This window comes from Aythya ferina (genome assembly GCF_964211825.1).
Source record: "Aythya ferina genome assembly, chromosome: 17".
Classification (NCBI taxonomy): Eukaryota; Metazoa; Chordata; class Aves; order Anseriformes; family Anatidae; genus Aythya; species Aythya ferina.
Window position 1 is genome coordinate 8,934,269 of NC_140316.1, and position 21,208 is coordinate 8,955,476.

The window sequence follows — 21,208 nt, forward strand, 5'->3', positions numbered from 1 at the left end:
TTATTTGCATAGCAAACTCCTGGGCCAGTGCCGCTGTGAGCGGGCATAGCCGCGCAGACAATTCCGGGGAAATTACAGCCTCATTAATATGCTAATCTGGTTGCAGGCCTGGAACGAGTTTTGGGTTTGCGATGCTTGGGGGGGGGTCGGGGGGGGGTTGCTTAGCAACCCTTCCCTCCAGGTAACCCTTCTCTTGCTTGCCCTTGATATCCCCCAAGGATGGAGAGGGACGGGGGGGGGCCCGGCGATGCCACGCGCGAGCGAGCGCGGCGCGAGGAGGATGGGTTGGAGCCCTGCTGCAGCCCCCGGCCCCAAATCGGGGTTTGGGGAGGTGTATGGGGTGGGAGGGGAATAGGGGGAGAGCTGCAGGTCGTTCGTCTTGCCTCTGCCTCCACGCCATGGTCACTGCATGCCGTTAGGTGCCTGTCACCGCATTGTCCCCGCGTGGGGTGGCACGGGGCGTTGTGGCAGGTCCTGGGCTGGTGCTGGGGCAGGAGGGATCAGGACAAGGCTTTCCTTTAGCCATGCTGGCACCACCCACCCCATAACCGACTGCCAGGGTGAGGGATGTGCCCCAGGTGTCCCCGCGTCCCACCACGTTGATGTCCAGCAGAGGTGGGCCACCAAAAGTCCTCCTGCTCTGACCCAGGCTCTGCAAAGCCAGGTGGGGTCAGAGGTCTGGAGATCTGGGTGGGAGATCTGGGTGGGAGATTTGGGAGATCTGGGTGGGAGATTTGGGAGATATGGGTTGGAGATTTGGGATTTCTGGATCAGTGATCTAGGAGATCCAGGTCAGAGATCTGGGAGATCTGGGTTGTTCCCCCAGCACGAGGGGGTAAGCTGGGGATTACATCCCCTGAGGGATCAGTTCCCGTGCTCCACCACCACCACCTCCATGGCAATTAGATGCCCTGACAAAGCTGGCATTTTTTTGGATGGAAACTGCAAGCTCATGTCCTGGCTGGAGGTTCCTCTCCTCTCCCCAGTGCTTTGCCCAGGGCAGTTCAGGGATGGCCATCTCCACTCATCCACCAGCCCAAATGCTCTTCTTTGAAGTGCTAACAAGTGAAACCCCCCCAAGAAGTTTTTGCCCTGGATATTTCCCTGATGAGGAGCCCCCCAACCTCTCCATAGGAGGCTGCTGGAGCCCCCTGGATCACCTGGGAAGAAGGGAGCTGCTGCCTTCCCCCCAGGAGTACCAGTCACCAGGGCTACCCATCCATTAACCTTCATCAGTTCAAATATTTGTTATTCATATTACCCCAAAATGTGCTAAAAAGATGAAAAAAAAAAAAAAAAAGGAATTAATGCGCCAGATCTTGCATCCACCTTTTAGCTTATAAAGGTGCTAAAGCAGTATTAACATTTACAGTCTATGAGCTCTGCTTTGCTTGTGCCTGAGGCCAAGGGGTTTAAGCCAATACCGAAGTTAATAGCCAGGCTGGTTAAAAATAATAAATAAAATAATGTCATAAAGTGGGAACTTCACTCGGGCTGTGGCCAGCGGTTCTTTCCCACCGAGAGGTGAAGCCGCCCTCTCCGTGTGCTTCTTCCCCATCGCCTGCTCCAGCTCCCTCCTGCTCCCTCAAACACCACCAAAATTGGGTGAAATGTGTGTTTTATTCCTTGGTGCTGGTGAGTCAAAGAGCACCACGTTTGCCACGAGACAACGGGTTCGGATGCAGGCTGAGAAGCCCCATCCCCTCCTGGGATGAGGAGCTGCCATGTACAAGTTTTCCAGCCGGGATCTTTATTCATACCAAAGGCCACCTCTTAATTTCAGGTGGATGCTGAGCTAGCACCCTGCCCAGAGCATCACCTTGGTGACACAAGGCACTAACAACCCTGAGCAGCCTCACCTGGGGGCTCCACCCACGGCTGGGGTCTATTTAAGCCCAGACCTGAGCCTTCACTCACTTTTTGAGCTTTGTTGTGGATGTGCCTCTTTCAGTCTTGACTGTGTCTGGCCACAGGCCTTCTTGGTGAGGACCTCAGCCCATGGGGTGACTTGTTTTGGACCTATTTTGTTGCTGCACACCTACCTGGTGGTCACTGGGCTGTGCTGCTGGACGTGACCCTGCCTGATATTGCTGGGATGGTGAATTTCAGCAGAGCTCACGATAACCTGAGCTGCTTCACCTCCTAGCCTGATGGTTTTCCTTCCGTGCTTCCATTTGTGGTGACACCATGTCCCTTGGAGCTGGGATTTCACCTGCTGGGATTGCTGGAGACCTGAGGTAGGTGAAGGGATGGGCTGTGACTTCCCTTGGGGGCTCTCCCTGACCCCAGCCTCCATCCCCTGGGACAACCACAGGCATTTTCTGGCTGCTCACACTTATACCCATCCCTTAATCCCCTGTGTGTGGTGCCAGCACAGCACTGAGCCTGCTCACAGGACTCCAGGAGAGAGCCCTTGAAGCTGAGGAGCAATGTTCTCTTCCCAGAGGAAGAAATTAGGTCTCAGCTTTTTGGGCTTATTTCTTCTCTGGCTATTTTTTTTTTTTTTTTTTTTTTTTAAGGCAGAGCCACACAGGCTGTGAAAACAGAGCAGAGTCCTATTTGAAATTCAGAGGGCACTGTCAGCCCATGTCATTGGCAGAGAATAAATAAATACCTCCTCTGAACAAGCCAGGAGTGATGTGTCGCCAGGCTCATTCAAGGTCGCACCATAAACACGCGGTGGAGGCAGGAAGCAGACCCCAAGGGAGCTGGATCTGTGGACCCCAACGGGGCTGGATCTCAGCCCTTGCTCTCCTGTGGGACAGAGATGTGTAGGATTTCTGCAGGATACTGCAGGATAATCTGCAGGAATACCAGGCACACATGGCCCTGAGCTTGGGGGGTCAGTGGAGATGCCTGTGTGCCTCTGCTCGTGTCCTCTCCAGCTGATGGGGGCTGATTGGGGATGTGTGGGGATATCTGTGGGTTTGGGGGGATCTGGTCTTGCAGTGTGCTGTGTGCCATGCAGCATGTTGTCCAGGTGAGGTTTGTCCATAAGGTGTTGCTGGATCCAGGTCCTGAGGCTGCCCTGACCCCCAGCAAGCCCTGGTGTGACTGGGGTGTTTCTGAGGGTCTGTGTTTGGGGTCTTCCTCCATCCCCAGTGCTTAACCTGGGGGAGAAGTGGCCAGAGAGGGAGAACCCACCAAAAACCCCCTCCCTGCTCCTCCTGCGCTAGGGCTCAGACCCCAGGTCCGAGGCTGCTCGGCTCCGAGTCTCCGCGGCGCTCCTCACCCTTTGACGAATCCTGGCATTTGCGAAGTTATTATACCTCATTATGGATTGGATTTTAATCTACTGTAAATAGTCCTACCATTATAGTGTCATAAGAAGCAATTAGCCCCCCTGCTTGCTTCTATGCATGAGGGGAAAGCTTTAATATCACGGAACTGCGAGGGCTTGATGGGGCTGAAGCCTCCGTTCGCGCAGGCGGAGGCTCGGCTCCGTGGTGTTAACCTGCTCCGTGCCTGCCTGGGGATGTCCCCTCTGTGTCCTCAGGTGTCCGACGGGAACATCTTTGGAGCTCCTGGGTTGATTTCCACCCGGGACCTGTCCCTCCTCGGGTGTGCCCTTTGGCACAGCTGGAGATCCCCTTCCAGTGGGCACACGTGGTCCGGGCAGGTGATAAATTGCGGTCTCCTCGCCTTGCCCCTAGCCCAGCCCCAAAGGGGATTATCATCTGCAGGGCTGAGAGGCATCCAGAGTCCAGTCCCTGCCTTGCCTCGCCTCGGGGTGATTATTTTCAGTCTCGGCGCAGCTCTCCTCCTTTGTGGTGTGGAAGAAATTCATTATCTGGAGCCGGCGTGCTCGCAGGGTTAGAAATGAGCCCTACCTGCTCGGTGCCCGTGTCACCTGGAGCTGGGGGGAGCCTGGGCGCTCGGATGTCACGGCTGTCCCCGCTGGGTGACGTTGTGTGATTAATAACAGCCCCGGGTTAATGGGGTTTTAATGGTCCTCCAGCAGCAGGAAGGGGGGAGGCGTGCTCAGCCCTGAACCGGCAGGGCTGGGGGCTTGGCCCTTGTTTTGAGGGGGATCTGAGGTGGTTTTGTGCTTGGTGCTGTGCAGGCAGGTGGCTGTGGTGTGTGTGTGTGTTGGGCAGCACGGGCTGAGCTAGAGGTGCTTGGGGCTGGGGAACCGTGATGGAGACACCCCCCTGTGACCATAGCACGGTGCATGACGGATGCGAGCATCTGATACCATCCCCAGGTCCCCATGCCCACCCTTACTGCATTTCCAGCAGCAGAGGGGCCCTGCACTGGGGATTTAGCTGCAAAAAGCCTTGCCTTGCCTTCTCCAAGAGTGGCCCATGGAGAGGGCAATGCTCTGTCCTCACCTCCAGGCTCCTCACGGGCCCCCGCTGCAGCGAGTGCTCCTGCAGAAACCTGCTCGCGGGGCTTTGCCCCAGAAAAATGCCCCCCAAGTCCTTTCTTTGCAAAAGAAGCCGGCTGCCTGTTAATTACATGAGCCTTCTCATGGGCAATTGAGCTGGCTGCGCGTGTGTGTGTGCGCGTTCGTGCTGCCTGCAAGCCCTCTCCTGATTCATGCTCACAGGTGACTGAAATGAAGCCAAATTTCTGCAACAAAGCACAGCCCTGCTGGCTGTGCCCACCTGCATCCGGGCAGCATCCTTCCTCCCGGTGGCCACCTGGGTCCCAAACCCAATTTCTGAGCCCTGCGATGGCTCGTCCCTGCAGCTGAGGTGCTGCAGAGCCCCCGAGGGCTGTGCCTGTTACCTCCCCTCTCTCTGCCTTGCTGCTATCCATCTGAATATTTCAATCCTTGGGGGGTGAGCAGCACGCTCCCCTCTTTCCGAACAACTTCCCCTCGCTTATTAGCCAAAACCAGGGCTGAGCTGTCCCAGGCTTTGGGTGAGCCCCATCGTGGAAGGAGCTTAGAGCAGGAGCAGCATCCCCACCCTGTGTGCAGAGGGGGCCGGGGAAGGAGGGAAGCAGCTCGTAATTACAGGGTACGAGGCAGTGATAAAATGATAATGGGCGAGTTCTGACCCAGCCCAGCCAGGTCGGTGAAGCTGTGAAATAAATTTAGCAAAAGAGCGAGGGCACAGGGGGCTCCCAGGCTGGTTTGTGAAATGCCGGTTTCACAAACACGACGTAAATTGGATTGCAAACATCTAATTAACCTTTCTGCTTATTTTTTTTGTTGTTGTAGTTGGGAAAGGCGACGGAGCCCAGCTGAAGCTGGCACCACAGCGTGGTCTCCCCTTGTGCTGGAGGAGAGGGGAGGGAGATGCTGGTGGGCTCCTTGCCCAGGGACAAAACCCTTCTGGCTCCCCCGTCCTGGGGTGGAAGCGGAGCGTGATGCCTGCCCTTTCTGCGGGAGGAGGAGGCGCTGGTGGTGTCCCCCCTGCATTTCTTTGTTCTTTGTTGCAGGGACCTCCCTGCTCCCAGCAGGTGAGGATGTCCCGTGGTGTCCCTGTGCCATGGGGCCATCACCCCTGCATCTAACCCAGCCCCTTCGGAGAGCAGGGGAAGCGCAGGAGCACGTCCCTCCCTGCTGCTCCCTGCGATCCGAGGGCTGCTGCTGCTTATCTGGCTCGAGGGCAATGCTCCACATGGCTTTCAGAAGCCTGTGACCCCCCCCCCCTTTCAATCCCTTCACCGCCTCCTGCCTCCCCCTCGCCCCAACCCCTTCTCTTTTTCACCCCACCTTCCCCCAGGGGCATCCAGCCAGTGCAAGCGGTCCCCTGGCAGCAATGATGAAGATGGATGTCTGATTGATTCTCTCTCCTCTGTGCAACCCCCCTCTGCAGCCCCCCCCCTCTTTTTCCCCTCGTCCCCCCCCCCCCCCCTTTTCCATGCCCTTCTGGCAGAAAATTAAAAGGCTATTTGTTAAAGGGTGAAAGCCCTCAGGTGCAGCCCCCGGCTGGACAATTTGTCTCCATGAAAAGGATGCTATTATGAGAGCGGCTGGATCCAGGAGGAGGGGAGGGGGGAGAATTTGCCAGGAGAGACGGGGGGTGTCGGGGAGGGGGAAGGAGGCATCTCGGAGGGACAATGCGGCCAGCCTGGGGGGGCCGTGAGATTGCCAGGGCTGGCTGTCCCCCCTGTCTGGGCTGTGGGGAGGGAGGGAGGGAGGTTGATCGTCCTGGGGTGAGGGTGGTGGTGGGCAGAAGTGCCTCCTGCCAGGGGTGCTCCGTGTCTCCCCATCAAAGGGGATGGAGAATTGGCCAGGCTGGGTTTTGGGACGGCTGCTGGGGGAGCTGTGCCAAACCTGGGGGGCCCTGTGGTTGCCCAGGACTGGGTGTCCCTTCCCCTGCTCCAGGGATAATGATGATGATGAGGAAGAAACATACCTTTGCTCTCTTGAGCAGCAAATCCATCAGCCAGGTGTCTGCCTGCACGCCTCTCCCACGGTGCCCTCCCTCCCTCCTTCCCAGTGTGTATTTTTGTCCGTGACTCCAGCCACCCAGCTCTTCATCCTCCTTCCTCTCCATCACCGAGCCCCTGTTTGCCTGCTTACCTGCTCCTCTCTCTGATTTTAGGCTTTGGCACAAGGACCCCTTTGAGGATCCACAGTACTAATCCAACAAGGAAGATCACCAAGGAGCTGGGGGAGCCCCCAGACCTTTCCCTCTCCAAAATATCATAAGGCTCCGAACTGGGAGAGGCTGAACATTACAGAGCTCCTCCAAGAGAGACCAGGGCAGGGGTGAGACCCGCATCCACTGGCAGCTTCTTGTGGCTGCTGAGAGCTCGGTGAGGCTCCTGGAGGTGGTGGCAGGGGAAATATTGCTGGGCAGAGGGGCTGGTGGCATGGGGTTTCGTGCAGAGATGATGCGTGCTGGTTGTGCCCAGCTCCTGCTGCAGGAAAGCACCTGGAAGGGTAAGAAACAGCCCAGTATGGCTCAAAAGGGGCTCTGCTGGACCCTCAGGTATAACCAGGACTCAACACACAGCTCCCAGCTCTGTGCCTGGATGTGGGGGAGCTCAGCCCTGGGTTCTGCTCCCTAGGGACACAAATGCAGCCCCTGCTGCAGGTGGGAGTGTGTCCACAGGCAGGAGGAGGAGAGAACGGGGTGGCCAGGTGCTGACCTCCGTCTGCAGGAGATCACGAGCTGATGAGCTGTGTTTTCCCCATTTTGTGATGCTCCTCCAAACAGGGATGCTGCCTCCTCCCATGGGCATCGGTGCTCCAGCGTGCGCTCTCCTCTCCCGGCATCTCCCGAACCCAGCTGAAATAGATTACAGCCTAAGATTTAATGATTCAGCGTTTCTGTTGCTGCTGATTTACTGAGTGATGCTCAACTTTTTTTTTATCAGCTGAAGAACTGCTTGGCCATCAGGAGCTGCAGGCGGCTGCGGAGGGAATTAAATAATAATATCTTTGGGATGTAAAGATGGATGGGTCGGATGCAGCAGCACAACCGCCTCGGCAGTGAAGTAAAGGTCAGGATGGGAGCTAAAATAGGAAGGAGGGAGTCTCCACTTGCTTCTGCAGCCTGCCAACACTAACGCAGGCTTAACCCACGTACGTGCCAATGGCTTTGTGCACTTATTTTTTAACTTCTCCTTGCCAGAATGGCCTGTGGTTTGATCCGGGGGTACAAGCGATGTGTTGGTCAAGCATGTGGGTTGTGATGGGCAGCAGCATCCGAACCTGTGATGCAGATCAAAGCTTTCCAGAGGGATGTGTGGTGCTCGTGCCCATGCACAGGTGCTGAGGCAGGTGGAGAAAAGCAGGCTGAGGGCTGGATGACTCCAGAGCAGCAGGAAATGTTGCTGGGGACACACAGGTTTGCGGGGAGGTTGTGAGCAGAGGGGACAACTGGCAGGAGCCTGAGCATGGCTGGTGCCACGTCTCCCCTCTGAGCTGGCCCAGGTGAGGGGAGCTTCTGGAAAAATGGGAAAAGGGGGAAAAAAAAAAAATAGAATAAAATGGCCCAAATCCAAAGTCGAGGGCTCTCGGGAGATGGTGCAGAGCTGTTCAGTGCCGGTGCCTGAGAACCATGAGGAACGTGAAGTGGAAACCAATGAAGCGCGGGGAGCGCGGTGCGGCGCAGCCTAATTGAGGGACAAAACCTGAGCAGATGGGCAGCCCTGCCCACCGCCCCCAGCCCCCGGGGGGGCCAGGACCACCCCATGTCCACAGACCTCATCTTCCTCATCATCCCTGCTGCCTTGTTTCTAGGTCTTGGAGGTCTGGTTTAGCCCAAACCTTCCCACATCGTGGCTGTGAACCCATGAGGAAGCGAGGTAGGTGGACTTGGGGGTCCCATTGCCCATGTGGGGCTGCCCTGCAGGTGGGTATTGTGCACTTCTTCCTCCTGCCCTGACTGTGGGAAGCCTAATGAATTAGTGTTGATTGAATGAACGCTTTCAGGTAATCAGAGAAAGGTGCCATAAAAGCATGTGGTGGTGGTGATGATGTGCTTTATGGCGAGGAGAAAGTGGTGATCCCAAATAAAAACCCAAATTAATGCAGGGGGAGGTCTAGAGGTGGCTTCAGGTCTGAGGCAAGCTCAGCATTAAAGGTACAAATGAATTCAGGCGTTTGCCAGGCTCCCACCTCTCCTCAACCCGCGTCTCCTCTTGACCTCCCTGCTCCTCTCCAGGAGCCTTCCTGCTGGAGACCGAGATTAATCACCTCCCGCGCGGCCCTGCGGGCTTCCCCCATCTGATAACGTGTGAATGAGGCTGACAGGGCCTGCTGAGGCTTTCTCTGCTCCCTGCACTTCTCTCCTGAGCCCTGGCAGCACATCCACGAGGCCACCACATCCCCAGCCTCCCTGCTGTCCTTGTCCCTCGACTCGCAGCACCCAGCCTTTAACCTCGCCCTGCCAAGTCCACTGCTATCCCATGTCACTAAGTCCTACATCTTCACATTTCTTGAAGATTTCCGGGTTTGTTGGCATAACCACATCTCTGGGCAGCCTGTTCCTAGGCTGCACAACCCCTTCAGTAAAGAAATTTCTCCTGATATCCAACCTAAACCTCCTCTGGTGCCACCTGAGGCCCTTTCCCCTCACCTTATCACTTGGCTGGGAGAAGAGCCCGATCCCCACCTTGCTTCAAGCTCCTTTAAGGTAATTTAAAGTTCTGTAAGGTCTGAACAACCCCAGCTGCTCCTCATAAGACTTGTTCTCTAGACCCTTCACCAGCTTTTTTGTTGTTCTTTGGACACATCCACTGCTTCATGGCTGGTGGTACCCCAGGCTGCATGGACAGGGCTCTCACCCTGTGCCTCCTCCCCAGTTCTGGACCCTTTGGGATCGCTTACTGGGGAGATGATTTCCATTTATTTTTTACTCAGGTGACTAAAACCATTTCCTCCCCGTACCAACAAGTTTTTTTCTTTTCTCCTTTCCCATCAATGCAGATGAAACACCCAAACTTGTTTCACCTCAAAGTTAAAAGCATCAGGAAGAAATGGTCCAACTCCTCCAGCATACTACCTACTAGGAACTTTCATTTAGGTAAGCTGGTCTGCCAAATTTGGCAAGAATTTGTACCTTTCACTTGCATTCCCTATTCACCCTGAGACAACATTTTAAAGAATAATGGAGGATTTGTCCTAAAAAACAATAATTTGCCAGGCTGGAGTCCACTGGATCTTTCGCCCTAGCACAACACCCAGAGGAATGGGTTTTCATCCTGCTAACAAAGTGAGCCCCGAGGCCCCTCCGAACCCCATAAAATTTGGGATTTCTTTAGCTTTGAGTCACCAGGGCAGGAAAACTCGCAGTCTCCATCGGTGTGCATCCGTCCTCATTAGGACAGGGGGACGGGGGGGCTGTGGGGCTGCTCCTTTGTCCCGGCCCCGCGTTTCATCCCCCGCCGCCCTACGTGGGCCGGGGGAGCGCCGCGCGGGGTCATGTTTGTTGTGTTTCCAGGAAGCCCCTCCAGAAAAAACATCCTGGGAGCACAGAGGTTTCCCTTCTGCCGGCATACAAATGAACCCCAAACACAGCCCGCTTCAAAGCCGCCGCCTAATGAGCCGCTCCCCACCCCGGTGCGACGAGGGCCCTAACGAAGCCTGGGCAGGACAAAGGCGCCAGCTTTGCTTTTTGAGCTTGCTCAGTGGAATAAAAAAAAAAAAAAGAGAGAGGTAGAAGAGGGGGCAGGGAGCGGGGATGCCGGCACAGGAGGGGCTGATCCTTTCCCTCGGTGCCCCCCGGTACCTCTCCTTCCTTGGGCCCATGTCCCAAGTCAACCTGAGCATCCCGAAGCCCCCCTCAAGCATCCCGTGGAGGTTGGGGTTTGTGGGACTGGCCCCAATGTGCTGGGGGCTGCCAATACCATCCGTAATCCCCCTTCTGCATCAGCCAGCTGAAGCCTCCTGGCCCCAAAAGCCTGCGGCAGGTGTAGGAACCAGCTAGGGGAAAACAAGGACGGTGGCAAATGCTGGCTGCAGAGCCCTGGTAAAGCTCCAGGCAGGGAATGGGCTTGCAGATTTTCTTCCCAAAATATTTTAGGAGGGAAAGCATCCAGAAATGTTCATTGTGCAAAAGTTTTCTTTTGATGATGCTTTTTTTTCAGGTGGAAGAAAATGCTTTTTCCCATTTTTTTTCTGGTTTTGCTCACAAAAAAAAATAAAATTGTTTTCCTACTTTTTTATTCACAGTATTATTTTTGTCTGGCTGAGGAAGCATTTTCTGCCACAGAAATGTGAAACTAACCTAAAAATAACACCACTCTTCGTTGCGCTCTGCAGTTCCTGGTGCCACGTGGAAGTTTTCCCGTCCAGCGAGCAGCGAGGGAATTTCCCCTGGGACCAGATCCCCCTGGTGCACCCAGAGCTGCCACCGCTGGCTCGGTCGAAGGGGATCCCTGTGCCCGAAGGAGGTCCCTGTCTGGGTGCAGAGCTGCCTGGGGCTGCTCTTTTGGGGCTGCCCTACTCCTCGCAGCCCTTCCCAGCTCTTCCCATCCATCTTCCCAGGCTCCGGGCGATGGATGGGAGCTGCCAGCCCCGCAGCAGAGATGTTAATGTCATTGATCAGCTCCAGCACTGCTTTCCCCCTCTTCTCCCTGCTATATTTTCATCTTGGCTGGGGAACAAATGAATATAAGTGGCCGGCACCATGTGCCTGGAGGCGGTCAGGCTGTGGGGTTTCCCTGGGCGTGTTGACCAAAAGCATCCCCTCGTCCTTCCATCTGTGGTGGAGAGCATCACCCAGCCCCATGCCCTGTGTCTCCAGGGGTGAAGAGGCTGCATGGATGTGGGGATTGGGGTCGCAATTTTAAGTGGTTTGCAAAGCCCGCCATGAGCTGGAGAAGGCACTGGTGGCTTCCTCAGGACACATCCCGTGCTCAGTGCCCACATGGGGCTGATCCTAAAGCACATCCCATCCTGGTGAGCTGCGGTAAGGCAGCCTGGTGGTGCTGGGGCTGCTCTCTGCATCAGCCCCCAAGAAAGGAGCCACAGCTGGAGGTGAGCACATGTCCCCATCCCACCCCATCCCTGGCATCCCTCTGTCCCCATCGGACCCGGGACGGGCTCAGCCTCTACTACGGGTTAAAAACAAGTATGCGAGCAGCCCCCGCCTCGTCCCCGGTGCCAAGGGAGGAACAAAACCCTGCAGCAAAGGGCCCTCGAGCGAGTAATCTCTCCTTCAGATGTGTCCCAGCATCCCTCCGCCATGCGCGGCCCCGGCAGCCACCACTTGAATTAGCACCCAAGGATTATGGGAGCCACAGTCATTAATCTAGGTGACAAACAGGACTCTGAAGGAATATTTGCACCCCGAAATTGAAAAGATTAGGCCATATTTGTCAAGGATTGGTAGGCTTTATCGCCTCCAGAGCAGATGCTGTTAAATATTCATGAGCTGCATAAGTGGGAGAAGACCTCGCTAGGCCTGATGACTTTCAGAGAGAGGAGGGAAGGGGGGGACAGGGATGGGGGAGGCACGGTGGCATCGGCATGCTGAGGTGGTGGGGGGCTTTGTGGGCAGAGGGGGGTGGCTGCAAGCCCGGCCTGGGATCTCTGCTGTCCCCAGAGCCAGCCCAGAGCTGGGGACCCCAAAAGGCAGGGAGGTGCTGGTGGGCCACCAGGCTGGATGTCCCCACGCGTGTCCCCTCGGATCTAGGGATGGCCTCTGGTTTGGAGGTGGCCCCTGAGCTGTCAGTTGCCCTCAGGGGCACCACGGCCCCGCTTGGTGGTGTTGATTGATTTAGGGAGCCCAGCTCCATCCCATTCAGGTTCCTTTTCTCTTAGGATTTGCAGTCCCCATCGGCTCCTGCTTGGGCACAGCCCCACAGCCACCTCCTCTGCCCCACCACGAAGATTTTGCAATGGATGGCAGGGAGGAACGACTGCCAGAGCAGCGGGAGGATGGAGAGGTGGGAGAGGAGCTGGAGGAGGAAATGGGTTTGAGAACCTGGAGCTGATGGAGGAAAGCAGAGGAAACATGGGAACAAGATGGGGAAGGGATGGACGGATGCTCAGGACTAGATAAAAATGAGGAAGAAAGTAGGAAAGCTGTGCACAGACACGGTCACCTCCTGACCCTCAGCCTCCCCAGAATTTAAGAGCAGCTTCCCCCTAAGCTGTTGAGCCCCTTGCAGACCCCAGACCTGCTCCCCCCAAACCCAAACTGCCATGAGGACCTGGCACAATGGCATCCTGGAGGCTCAGCTCTCTGCGGCCCCAAATCCCCCCATTAACTGGGGTTTTCCAGCACCCAATTCTGGAGAGACTGAGTTGCTGGCTTGCCCGAAGGAGCTGCAGAGGTGGGAAGCCCCCCAGCAGGGCATCTCCAGCCCTTCCCTCCCTGATTTTTTTGGCAGGGAGGCAGGCAGGACCGGTGGTGCCACGCGGAGGGCCGAGCACCCCCCCTGCCCTCCCCAGGTTTCTCTCTGTATCTGCCAAGCACACACTCTTGGTCCGGGGCCAGTTTGAACCCAAACTCCGAATCGCAAAGAGCCAGGGAGAATTTTTAGCGCACCAGAAGCCTTGATTTTCAGCCAGCTGTTTCCCCCAGTGTCATTCAACTGATAAAGGGAAAAGCCAGGGCTGGCATTAGGAAAAGCATCTCGTAAGCTGCAAAACCAGCAGAAAAAGACTCCGTTGCCAGGCTTGTGGGGCGACAGACACTTAATTTAGTGCAGTCCAGGGATTTTTTATTTTTTTTCCCTCAGTGTTAGTGGAAAATCCTGATTCATCAAAACCACAATTCTTTGAAAGAATGGGTCAGTCCCACCGACGTTTTCACTCAATTTAAAGAAAACCCAAACCAATAAAACCGAATCAGATGACATTTTGTACCCAATCTCTTCCAAAAGGGAAGAAATTGTTCGCTGCTCATCCCAGATGTCTTTTGAGTGTTAAGTGCGTGGCCGCTTATGGTAAAAAGAGATGGAAACTCCAAATTTGCAGAACTGTCAGAAGCTGTTTCCATGACCCCACGAGGAGGTTTAGGTCAGTCTGAAGGGCACCCTGAGTTTCTCTCCTGCAGACACCACTGGTCACCACTTTGGGTGTGCTGCGTGCTGGGTACCTACCCAGCAGTGCTGTGGCCAGGCACTGCTCGTGGCATCATTTCCACCATACAGGGAAAAAATAAAAATAAAAGCCCTGGAAATGCTGCATCACCTGCTGCCCCAATCCTCATCCCCACCTCAGCCTCCGGGAGATGTCCACGTTTGGGTTCAGGCTGGGGTTTGCCCGGCCCTGCTCCATCCCACCTCCGCTCCCCAGACCCCCGCCAGCCTCAGCACGATTTAATGTCTCGCAGATCTGTCCCTATTTGACAAACAGGTGATTTTGCTAATGAGGAATAAATGAGATTCACAGGATGAGAGAAAGGGAACAGCAGCTGTCGTGAGCGCAGGATGTGCTGGCTTTATTAAAATAATATATGGCCACATGCTTGGTATTAGGGCTCGCAGTTTGAGAACTCCCATCTCATCCCTCCCCGCTCCCCCCGCCCCGGCTCTCCCCTCCCCTCTCTCATCCCCGTCCCTTTTCCTGGAACATTTTCCAATCAGCAAATTACTGGCTGGAGAGCCCAGGCCCTCCCAGGCCATGCATACGAAATAGGGCCTCACGTGGCCGCGGCTGGGCTGGGGAGGCAGGGAAGATGTGCAGGCGTGTGTGTGCGCACATGGATGTGTGTGCACACGCGTGTGGAGGAGGCGAGGGAAGGGGAAGGACGATTTTTGGTGCTCTGGAGGATGTGGGTGCTCGGTGATGGATGCTGGTGGAAGAGCAGGTGATGCAGGGAGAGTTTTGGGCAGCAGGAGGAGGCTCCTTTGGGTACTGGGACACAGCTGGTGGCTCTGGAAGGAGATGCAAGGATCGGTGGCATAAAATCTGATCCTGGGCTCTGGTATGGGGTCAATGAGCTCGCTGGATGGCCCTGGGTGGGACAGAAGGATTTGCCATCCCATGCTCTGTGTTAGTGCCACATCGGGGCATAAAACACGCTGTGAGACAAAGCTCAGAGCCCTGGTTTCAGGAGTACAGTCTGCAGGCAAATATTTACAGCCCAAGGGGTTTTCTTGTTATTCTGCTGGGAGGATGCTTTGGTGAGAGGTGATGTAGAGGGGGAGGGAAGGAGAAGTTTGCCTTATTCCCTCTGTAAAACTCCCTGGCACTTAAAGGAGGAGGAAGAAACCTTATTATTATTTTTTTCTTCTGAAATCCTTTCCCTACGTTTCTAACCAAAATTTCCAGTCTTACCTGTAGTGGGTTTCCTTGCACTACCTCCCCAGCAGCTGGGGAAGTGGCAGGCTCCGAATAGCCCCAGTTACAAAAAAGATGCAGAATAAATATTATTTTTCTGCAAGTTTTCAGGGCTTAACTCTCCAGATAAGCTTTGAGCAGCGAGGAGGGAAGGTATTTCCTCGGCCAAGCAGGAATACCCTGGCAGTTTTAGCTAGAAGGCAAAATGTGGTCTGAAAAGGGCAATTCTGAGCTGAAGTAGCAGGAAATGATGCAATTTTAGAACGGTATTTCTGTGATATCAGAAGCCCAAGAATAAGGAAGAGATGGACTGGCAAAAAGAAAAACAAAAAAACAAAACAACCAAGCAAGAAATCCTCCAACCCATTTTTAAGTGGTTGCAATGAAAACAGAAACTTTGATTTTTATGGTTTTATGAGTGTTCATAAAAAAAAATGAATTCATGTAAATGATTCCCCCACTTTTCGTGCAGTATTTCAGGGTGATGCATACACTTCGTTCACGACTTCTCTCCGTGCAGGTGCTTCTCATCCCAGGAGGGGAAGCAGCTCACTTGGGGCCAGCGCTCGAGTCCCTCCTGGGGTCACCAGTTCCAAGCCCCCGCCCCAATTCAGGCAGGGGATTTTCCCAGCATGGGGGGTGAACGCAAACCCCGGTGCCCCTTCCAGAATGGGTTCAGCAGGTGCAAGGCACGGGCAGCACCGCTCGGGGCCCGGGGCTCGGGTCACCCCTCGGGGCAGGGACAGGCAGCGAGCGGCGGGGCGAGCAAACAAGTGCCCCGCGAATAATGGACTGGGTGAGTGACAGCAGAATTGCCGTTTAACAATTTGCTGGGCAAATATTATTTGACCGTTTCTAGAGCCGCTTGAAGAGGACAAATATAACCTCCCCACGCGCTGGGAATAATTCGGTCGGCAAAAGCAGGCGGAGATTCGCCGGATGAGTTATTGATGGCGGGGGACAGAGGGGTGTCACCGCTGTCACCGAAGCCATCGGCGCAGGTCTGCGTGTCACTGGTGGACCACGGATGGGGCCGGGTGGCCACCTCCCTGCCTTAGCAGCCCGAATACCGGCCCCATCTCCCCAGGTCGGCCGTAATCCCCACGTCCCCATGTCTCTGGGGGATTAAGCTCCCATATGAATGCTTCTCCCCGCTCAGGGGGGAAGCATCTGGGTCTCTGCGTCGGGGGGAGCTGGGCTGGAGGAGGGGATGGGGCTAGGAGGCATTCCCGCCCCACACGGCGCGGGGCTTGGGAACAAAAAGCCGGAGTTGCATGGAGAGCATCCCCTGCTGAGGCCCCGGGGCTGGCGCCTGCCCCCACTGAGGGGGCTGTGGCATGCATGGCTCCAGGTGTTCCCGCAGCCCAAATTCTCTGCCCAGGGATCCTTCACCCGCGGTGCACGAAGGCCGGCACGGCACCGGGGGGCTCCGTGTGGCCGGGTGTCCTCTCCAGCTGGTGGCACTGCTCGTCCCTCCCTCTGGTGCCGTGGAGGTGCTCTCTGTTTGGGGCGCTCCGTGCCTCAGTTTCCCCATGGGGTCCCCCAGTTCCCTGCTCCTCACCCTGCTGGCGCCGCTCTGAAACCCCTCCGTCCCGCTGCCATCGCGCCGAGCGATTAAACGTAGCATTATCTTATTTATTTTGGCTTGCCTCCTTGCCAGTCCCCTGCTGTAAATTAAATGATTGCCGAGCTAGATTAGCAGAAAGCATATGTGGAAATTACCTTTTAATTTCTTAATTACATTGCACTCACCTGCAGCTCAACCTGCCAGTGTAAGGAGAGTGTGAAGTTAATTTCCATTGATATATTATCTGCTTTCTTATAAATTAGGATCCTATTAGAGAGGAAGCACACCAAGAACAGGCTGTTCCCAGTCAGGCTGTGGATGGGATCTGCTCTTAGGGCTGGCTTACAGAAGCTGGGCTGCCTGCAGGTCAGTGGGATGGGGGTGTCCCATAGATGCTGGTGCACACCGCAGTGGCAGGGAGCCTTTCTGTGTTCTGTAACCTTGTCAAGGCTGTAGGAACGGGAATCCCAGGGCCAATATCCTGGGTTTGACCCCGATTTGTTGTTTCTTAGGGATGTCTTGGCAACAAGATTTAATCGAGTTGCTTCAGTTGCGGGGTCAAGGCTGGGAAGGGAGCAGTTAGGTGGCATCTTCCAATCCCTGGAGCAAATGAATGGGAAAGCCTGATTTCTCTCAGAGTTTCCCTTCCTACTGGGCTGTTTATTGAGACAAGAATGAAAAAGCCTAAAACCGATGTTTTAGAGTGTCACCCAAATCTCTGGGCCCTTCCATTGTCCACAGAGGCTGGGGAGCAGAGTGAGCCCTGGCAGCACCCATCCATGCAGGGTGTTAGTGCAGCTCTCACGATGCTCCTCAGCACGCAAAGCTCCTCAGCACCCATCGGTGGGCTGCTGGGGTCCCTACCTGGGCAGACCCGAGGGGCCGGGAGAGCATTCGGAGGTGAGCCATGGTTCTGCTCCTCCGGTCACTGTTTTGTTTCATGAGGCAGCTGACGTGCTTTGTTCTCTCTTCTGGAGACTTGATTTGTTTTCTTTCTTATTCAGTGGCTTTCCCTAGCCTGTAATGCTTTTCATATTCCCTGTGCAGCTTGTGTCAGAGGAAGGGGAGATGGCAGATTGATTTCCTATCATAAACCCCTTCCTGCTGTGAAGAGGAGAGGAATGCTCTTCGTACGCCGCTTGCAGACGGACCGATGCTGAAACTATTTTGGGCTGACTTTGTGCCCCAACCTAAGCCAAGGCAGGGTGGCAGTGACAAGGTAACCTCCAGGTAACGTGCCCTGACCCACTGCCGGAGGATAATGTGGTGTGGAGGATAACGAGGCAAACACCACGGCTCTACTACCAGAACCACCTCCTCCAACTGGGATCAAAGCTGGAGCAAGCTGAGCGCTTCGTTCAAAGGACTGGTGGGGTCAAGCCTTTTGTTGTAGGCTTGTTTTATGTTACAGAGATTCTAGATAGATCTGTCCCGAGAGCTCCTCTCTTCAATAGGTTTAAGGTGTGCAACGTGTGACCCGGGGGATGAGCTGGGATGCTCCTCAGCAGGGTCAGGACGTGGCAACCTGCGGGGTTCATCCTGCCGTGGGGCAGGGCAGCCCTGCAGGGGGATGTGGCCAGGCTAGGGGGATGGAAATTTTCTAGCAGATGTGGGGCTTTAACATGGACAAAAGCAAGCCCCTGCCCCTGGGATGGACTAAGGGGCTGAGAAATAAGTGTTGGGGTGGGTTCGGCAGAAGGCTGCCAGGGTGTTGGTGGGGCCGGAGGGAGGAGAGGCTGGGGGCTTGGTAAGGCTGTGTTGAGAGGAGGAAAGGAGAGGGAAATAGGCTGGAACAGGGCAGGATCTGGTGGGATGTAAGGAAATACAGTCACTGTGGGGGTGAACAAGCTGTGCACCGGAGCAAAGGAGCTGGTGGGATTCCTGTCCCTGGAAGTGTTTGGGAACTGACCGGGGAAATCCCTGAGCATCCCAGCCCAAACTCCATGCTAAGCTTGCTGTGGACAGGAGGTTGGGTTAAAGACCTCCTGGGGTCCCTTTTCACCTGAAATTCCTGCAGTTCTGTGCTGCTGCTGTGTTGCAGGGGGTCAAAAGTGCCTCTTGCGCTCTGCCCAGCACGGCAAATACTCCCAGTGCTTCTCACAACGGGACTGAGTGTGAGTGGGTTTCAGAGCCCAGTTCCCATATTTCTGCTTCAAACCCTGCCGACCACACCTGAAACTCATCAGGAGGTGGCACAGTTCGGTTGCAAAACAATACATTTACTTTACATCTAAAATATCTTGTAAAATCCAAAACAAAGACAGAAGACACCTGATTTCCCCCCTCTGCCCCGAGCCTTGCCTCACTTGACCACGCTGCCGTCGCTTAAAGCTCCTTGTTCCCCACGCAGAGGTCGCGGCACCTATTAATCACGCTGAAGAGCCCCTCAATTATCTGAAACCACGATTACCCCAGCCCGTTCCACGTCCCCCGTGACATTTGGATAACTGAGGTTGTTCTGTATTATTATTATTTTTCAATTGTGGTAATTATTGTACATTAAACCATTAGCATTCATTACTCCTACAGTGTGTAATTAGAACAATGGTGGATGGATTGCTACCGACTCTAATGAAGTTTTTATAATTGTAATTTATGGCCGTCAAATTACCTTTCTTAAAAATGAAGCCTAGTATTAGCCTCTTAAGTTATGGGGAGGGGGTGGTAATTACTTCTAATTGATGGTTCTTGTTTGCTCTGCAGACGGAGCAATGCCGATCCAGCCCCGCTCCGGGTCTCCACCTAAGAAAGGAGAAGGATTTGTGCGATGTTACCGTGCCTCCTGCACCTCGCCAGCCCTGCCCTGCGGCACGGAGCCATGCTTGGGATGCTCCTGGGCTGGGAGAAGAGCCAGGGGCAGCAGAGGGCCAGGGCAGCAGCTCTGGGGCCAGAAAATGGGAGAGCACAGAGGTTTTGGGGTGAGCATTATAGCAGGGTCGGCGTTGTAGTGGGGTGCGTATTAGAGCGGGTGGGTGTTATAAGCTGGGTATGAGCATTATAGCGGGGTAGGCGTTATAACAGGGTGGGTGTTATAGCAGGGTCAATGTTATAACAGGGGGTGAGCACTATAGTGGGGCAAGCATTACAGTGGGGTGGGTGTAATAAGCAAGGGGGTGAGTGTTATAGTGGGGCAGGTGTTTAAGTGGGGTGGACATTGTAGTTGGGTGGGCATTATAGCTGGGGGGCAAGCATTATAAGAGGGGCAGTGAGCATTATAGTGGGGCGGGAGTTATAACAGGGAGGGGAGGGCGTTATAGCAGGGGGGCTGAGTGTTATAGTGGGGTGGGTGTTATAGCAAGGTGGGTGCTATGGGGGGCAGGCATTATAAGTAATAAGTAAGGGGGGCAGAGGGTATAAGTGGGGAGTGGGCACTATAGCAGGGGGTGGGCTCTATAGAGGGGCAGGTGGCCCTATAGTGGGGAGGGTGGATGCTATAGGGGGGTGGATGGTATGGGGTGGGCTGTCCGTGGTGCTGGCTATGATGGGGCTGGGTGCTTGGGGGGGTGGCTAATGGGATGGGGGACCAGGGGGGTCAATTTCACTCGGTCTGTCATTGGGGCTGAAGGGGGGTGTGTGTAACGCTGCCCCTTAATTACGTTTCTGTGGTTGTTGTGGTGGTTATGAGTTAAAAATAAGCCGCGCCTTCGCTTTCCCAGTGGGGGGCCGAGTTTTGCTTTAATTGCCTCTGTTTGAATCAATTTAGGCGCAATTATGCTCCTCCTTTCGGTGTAATGGAGACGCCTGTGCCTGTCTGGCCAAAGCCCTGCAGCAGGCCGAGTGCGGGGCCTCCACCATGGCTGGCCTCATGGTGGGCCCTAGGCCAGCTTGGGGGGTCCCACCACCGCTCCTTCTCCCCCCTGGGTTGTGGGGGTCCTGTCCCTCAGCAAGGAGGCCCTCGGGGAGGTTTGGCAGCTCCAGGTGTTGGCACCTTTCTGAGCACTGGGCGCTGCCATAGGGTCGTGCTAGCGTGCCCTGAGACGTGCCAAGCCTCAGAGAAGACCAAGGAAGGGTCCTTGCCACCGGGGTTGAAGCTCTGGGCTCTGCACCATGCATAACTGGTCAGGAATTGGGTTTTAAGCAGTGGTTATGGGCAATGCTTCCTGTGCGAGTTCACATTTGTCCCTGAAATGCTGTTGTGTCTTGGAGGAAGGCCACCAGATATTAAATAAGAGTGCACTGTTATGCTAGGAACAAAGAGAAGGGCAGCACAACCAAAGTGGAGGGACTTCTGTGGTGTCAGCACCACCCCATAACGCCCCTATCCCATCGGGATGTCCTCGAGGTGGATGCCCAGGCCTCCTGCTCAGCTGTGGTGGGAAATGTTTGTTGTAGCACTTGAGGAACAGGTGAATTTCACTGCTCGAGAAAATTCCATTGACAGTTCTGAAGATGACTTTTTTTTTTTTTCTTTAGAACTAGCAAGAAAAGAAAAAAGATTTTTTTTTTTTCTCTTCTAGAGGACATCTCACTGTCATTTTCCTGTGTCACTGGGATCTAAGACCAGACTCATCAGCAAGCAAAAGACTGATTCTGAGACCTCTGCTTCAGTTGCTTGGATCCATGGCCACAATTAGAGAACTAGCCATCGGCTGAATTTTTCAGAGGTTTAAAATAATAAAGCACTTCTCAATTTTCAGCTGACCTCTGGGAGGTTCACTTTTTCTTCCTTGAAAGTAGCACAAACCCAACACTTACATCTTGGTCTTTTAACAACACGCGAGCTGTTTCTCATCCTCAGCTCTTGCAAAAATGGAAAAATATGGAGTGGAGGAGGATTGCTGAAAAGTGGCACTGATGAGTAGTGGTTCTTTTGTGAAGGATGGTTGAGGCTTTTCTAACAAGCCTATTTTCCATTTAAAAAAATAAAAAGCTTACGAGCTTGTGGAGAAGTTTCAAAACCAAGGCCTGTATTTGCAGGTCTCGGCACGTAGTTCTCAGCTGTGAAGCCCCCCAGGTGCCTCCCTCTTCCAGAGAGGAATGCTGGTGATGGGAGGCCGGCC

General features: G+C 54.7%; 2 long non-coding RNA genes across 4 annotated transcripts; both read left to right on the top strand.

Annotated features, from left to right (window-relative positions):
- The first annotated feature begins 1,915 nt into the window (after positions 1-1,915).
- Positions 1,916-10,276, top strand: LOC311446032. The gene is made up of 6 exons (XR_014698717.1): positions 1,916-1,982; positions 2,147-2,237; positions 6,501-6,714; positions 7,279-7,486; positions 9,335-9,431; positions 9,849-10,276. It is a non-coding gene; the product is annotated as an uncharacterized lncRNA (long non-coding RNA).
- A 6,216-nt stretch (positions 10,277-16,492) lies between these two features.
- LOC311446035 lies at positions 16,493-20,872 on the top strand. Of its 3 annotated transcripts, none has more exons than XR_014698720.1 (4): positions 16,493-16,574; positions 17,256-17,438; positions 18,912-19,126; positions 20,666-20,872. It is a non-coding gene; the product is annotated as an uncharacterized lncRNA (long non-coding RNA). The 3 variants fall into 3 exon arrangements; XR_014698721.1 differs by having other exon boundaries at positions 16,511-17,108; XR_014698722.1 differs by having other exon boundaries at positions 16,511-17,108; positions 17,256-17,427.
- Positions 20,873-21,208: the final 336 nt, after the last annotated feature.